Source organism: Chrysochloris asiatica, unplaced genomic scaffold (assembly GCF_000296735.1).
Source record: "Chrysochloris asiatica unplaced genomic scaffold, ChrAsi1.0 scaffold00093, whole genome shotgun sequence".
Lineage (NCBI taxonomy): Eukaryota > Metazoa > Chordata > Mammalia > Afrosoricida > Chrysochloridae > Chrysochloris > Chrysochloris asiatica.
In genome coordinates this window covers 5,000,722-5,005,781 of record NW_006408611.1, presented here as the reverse complement: position 1 = coordinate 5,005,781, position 5,060 = coordinate 5,000,722, and positions in this window count along the sequence as shown.

Genomic DNA, 5,060 nt, shown 5'->3' with positions numbered 1-5,060 from the left:
TAAATTGATTATTGTCATTTTTCTGTGTGTTTTTTGTGGTGCTTATGAATTCTTCATTCCACATAATTTTCTATGGTGAGTTCATTTTATTTGTGGGTTTCATTTTCATTTCTCTTGTGTTAATGTTTACTAAATCTTTCTGATTTTACTCTTTTTTATTTTGATGTACAGGTATATTATTTTTTCTTTGAATTTACCCTGTAATTTATTAATTTTTCCCTGCTTAAAACACTCTGTTTTATTTTGAAGTCTACTTGACTACCTTACATCTACTGTATCTACACTATTCCTTCTTTTTGCTTTGTAGTTGACTCCATTATATATTGATATCTCTAGTTCGCTATTTTCCCTATTTTTATTCTTATAGGCTTGTTTTCCTTTAAAAACTTCCATATCTGGAATGAGTTCTGGCTAGTGTTGTCATGTATGGTAATGTCAGGTTGTTGTCTGTTGTTGTTGGTTCTCAGTCCAAAGAATACTCTTTAGCATTTTTTGTAAATTGGCCTGGTCATTAGAAATTATTTTAATTTCTGTTGAACAGGAGATGTCTAATTATGCCATCAGATTTGAGGAGCAGTTTTATTGGGTATATGAGTCTTCGTTTCAAATATTTTTCTTTCATACTTTTCTATATGTCATTCTATTGCCTGCTTACCTGTATGATTTCTGCTGAGAAATAAGAGCTTAGTCTTATTGGTTCTCCTGTTGGTCACTTTTCGTTTGTTTTGTTTTTTGTTTTTTGTTTTTTGAGCTGCTCTCAGGATGCTTTCCTTGTCTTAGATTTTGGAAAGTTTACTTATGAAATGTCTTCACGATTTTCTCTTAAGATCTATCCTGTTTGGGATTCATTCAGCTTCTTGTATGCTTATCTTTGTGCCTTTCATGATTTTAGAGAAATCTTCTAACAATTATTTGACAACTTTCCTCTATGCTTTGCTCATTCTATTCTGGAATTCTTGATCACCCATAGCTGTTCCTCTTCATAGTGTCCACAGAACTCTTAGACTTCATAGGATTTTTTCATTCCTTTTTTCTAATTGTTCTCTTAACATACTAGCATTGAGATATTTATCATCAAAGTCACTAATTCAGGCTTCTGTTGCTTCACATCTATTTCTTTACCATTTCAATGAATTTTACATTTCTGAGATTTTAGTATTAATATTTTAGATTTCTAATTAGAGGTTTGATATTGCTTTAAAATTTGAATTGATTTTGTTTTCCTGAATTCCTCCAAAGTTATTTATTGCTTTTTTGTTCTTTCTTTCCTCAGTTTTTGAAAGTACCTAATTATCATTCTTTTGAATTATTTTTCAGCTTGTTCCATTATCCTTTCTTCCTCAGAAACACCTTTTGACTCTGCATCTTTGTTATTTGTTGAGCAATTCTCCCTTGTTTCTTTCTGTGAGCTAATATTGTATGTTGTCTCTGGAGCATTACTAGGTTGTCATATTTTTAAAACCAAACAGTGTAATTGTTGGACCTGAAAGAGAAATCTCTGGGTGATTTCTGCAATTCAAAGAGCTCATATGGTAGTTGTAGAAGGGATGTGACAGCAGAGTTCATGGCCCTAGATGAAGTCCCTATTGACATAGGTGTTACCTATATTCAGGGCACTCAATCCAGAAGTTTTTCATTGTTGTTGCTGTTGTTGTTGTTAGGTGCCATCAAGTCAGTACCAACTCATAGCGACCTTACACACAGCATAACGAAACACTGACTTATCCTGGACCAACCTCACTACAGTTGTCATGCTTGAGTCCACCAATGCTGCCACTTGGCCAATCCATTCCATTGGGGGTCTTCCTGTTTTTATCTGACCCTCCACCTTACCAAATATGATATCCTTCTCCAGTGACTGGTCACTCCTGACAATATGCCCAAAGTATGAGAGACCACGTTTGGCCATCCTGGCCTCCAAGGAGCACTCTGGCTGCACTTCTTCCAAAACGGATCTATTGGTTCTTTTGGCAGCACATAGGACTTTCAATATTCTCCTTCAACACCACAACTCAAAAGCATCAACTCACCTACGGTCTTCCTTATTCACTGTCCAGCTTTCGCATGCATATGAGATTATTGAGAATACCACGGCTTGGGTCAGGCACACCTTAGTCCTCAAGCTGACATCTTTGTTTTTCAACACTTATGCAGCAGATTTGCATCATGCAATATGTCATTTGATTTCTTTACTGCTGCTTCCATGACTGTTGACAGTTGATCCAAAAACAATGAAGTCCTTGATAACTTCAATCTTTTCTCTGTTGATAAGAATGTTGTTTATTAATCCATTGGTGAGGATTTTTGTTTTCTTGATATTGAGATGTAATCCATACCGAAGGATGTGCTCTTTGATTTTCATCAGTAAATATTTTAAGTCCTCTTCACTTTCAACAAGCAAGGTTGTATTATCTGCATATCGTACATTGTTAATGAGTCTTCTTCCTATGCAATTTTTCTTCATATAACCCAGCTTCTCGGATTATTTGCTCAGCATACAAGTTGAATAAGTAGGGTGAACAAATACAACCTTGTCACACACCTTATTAAATTTTAAACCATTCAGAATTTCCATCTACTCTTCAAATAACTGCCTCATGGTCCATGTACAGATTCCTCATGAGCACAATTAAGTATTCAGGAATACTCATACTTTGCAATGTTGTCCATAACTTGTCATGATCCACACAATCAAAAGCCTTTGTGTAGTCAATAAAGCACAAGTAAACATCTTTCTGATATTCTCTACTTTCAGCCAAGATCCATCGGACATCAGCAATGATATCCCTCGTTCCACGGCCTCTTCTGAATCCAGTTTGAACCTCTGCAAGTTCTCTGTCAATATATGCTTGCAGTAATTTCTGTATTAACTTTAGTAAAACTTTACTTGCATGGAATATCAAAGAATTTGTCCGATGATTTCCGCATCTGTTGGGTCACCTCTCTTTGGAATGGGCACAAGCACAGATCTCTTCCAATCAGTTGGCCAGATAGTTGTCTTCCAAATATCTTGGCAGAAATAAGTGAGTGCCTCCTGTGCCGCCTCACTTTCTTGAAAGATTTCACTTTTTATTCCATCAATTCCTGGTGCCTTGCTCTTTGCCAATTCCTTCAATGCACCTTGAACTTTCTCCTTCAGTATCATTGGCTCTTGATGTTATGCTACCTCTGGAAATGGTTGAATATTAACCAATTCCTGTTGGTATAGTGACTCTGTGCATTCCTTCTATCTACTCTTGATGCTTTCTGCATCCTTCAATAATTCACCCATAGAATCTTTCAATAACGAAAGTCAAGGCTTGAATTTTTGAGAAATGCTGACCGTGTTCTTCCTTTTTGGTTTTCTGATTCCAGATCTTTGTACATTTTGTTGTAATATTTGGCTTTGTCTTCTCAAGCTGATCTTTGAAATTTTCTGTTCAGCTCTTAGACTTCCTCATTTCTTCTATTTGCTTTAGCATCTCTACACTGGAGAGCAAGTTTCAGTGACTCTTCTGACATCCATTTTGACCTTTCCATTCTTTCTTGTCTTCTTAATGACTTTTTGCTTTCTTCATGTATGGTGTTCTTGATGTTATCCTACAACTCTTCTGGTCTTTGGTCTTTAGTATTTAATGTATCAAATCTGTTCTTCAGATGATCACTAAATTCTGGAGAAGTAGTTCGTGGGGCCCTTAATAGAGCTGACTTTAGTTTATATAGGACCAGAGCAAATCTGTGGGCAGGGTGACCGGTTAAATGCTAGTCTGTTGGCTCTGCGAGTTTTGTAGGTATGGAGCTAAGCCCACCTGTATCTAGGCACCAAAATGGTACACCAAAGCAGCACAGCTGACCCCACTTCATGCTGGCATGGCTCCCGATCACACAGCTCCTAATTACCAGAGAACAGGGTCTTTACTGGGAGTGGATGAGGGTGGGACCTGGCCCTGCCTCTGGTTATCAGGAGAAAATGGGGAAAAAGAAGAAAATCACAACTTTTCTATTGCCCATGGAAATCTGTTCTTCTAGGCCTCCCACTGCTGCCAAAGCTTCTCACAAGATGATTCAGCCTTGTCTTGCAAGCCATTCACCAGTTTCCCTTTTTTGTCATGCCTGCTTGACCCTTCTTCCCAGCTAGCACTCCATTTATCTCTCTAACATGTATTCTAAAGTTCAAGGTGCTAGAATTTTCATCTATGTCCATTTTATTTTTGTCTCTTGTAGCTTTATAGTAGAGGGTCTGTGTAGTGTTTCTGCCTTGTCTGCCATCTTGCCAGAGGTCCCCTATACTGCCTCTTGAAATGGTTGAACATTGAACATTTCTTTTTGGTACAGTGACTCTGTGTTTTCTGTCCATTGCCTTCTGCATCATTCTATATTTCAGAATATTCCAATATTGTAAGTTGGAGCTTGGATTTTTATTTCAGTCCTTTCAGCTTGAGATAGCTGAGCATGTCCTTTCATTTTGATTTTCTAATTCCAGGTCTTTGTACATTTCATTATAATATTTTACTTTTTCTTCTAGAGTTTCCCTTTGAAATTTTCTGTTTAGCTCTTTCACGTCCTCATTTCTTCCATTCTCTTTGGCTTCTCTAAACTTAAGATAAGTTTCAGAGGCTCTTCTGATATCCATTTTTGTCTTTTCTTTCTTTCCTGCATTGTTTTTTTTTTTTAAATGATCTTTAACTTTCTCCCTTTATGATGTTCTTGTTGTCTTCCCATAACTCTTCTGGTCTTCACTCATTAGTATCCAATGCATCAAATCTGTTTCTGAGATGGTCTCTGAATTCAAGAGGGCTGTATTCAAGGTCATATTAGGTTTTCATTGATTTTTAAATTTTTTTCTTTGGCTTCAGCCTGTAGTTGCATATGAGCAATTGATGGTCTATTCCATAGTGTGCACCCAGCCTTCTTTTGGCTGATGACATTAGCTTCTCTACCATATCTTCCTACAGATATAATCAATTTTATCCCTTTGTATTCCATCTAGTGAGCTCCAATTGTATAGCCACCGCTTGTGTTGTTTAAAAAAGGAATTTGCAATGAATAAGTCATTGTTTTTGTTGTTGTTAAGTGCCGTT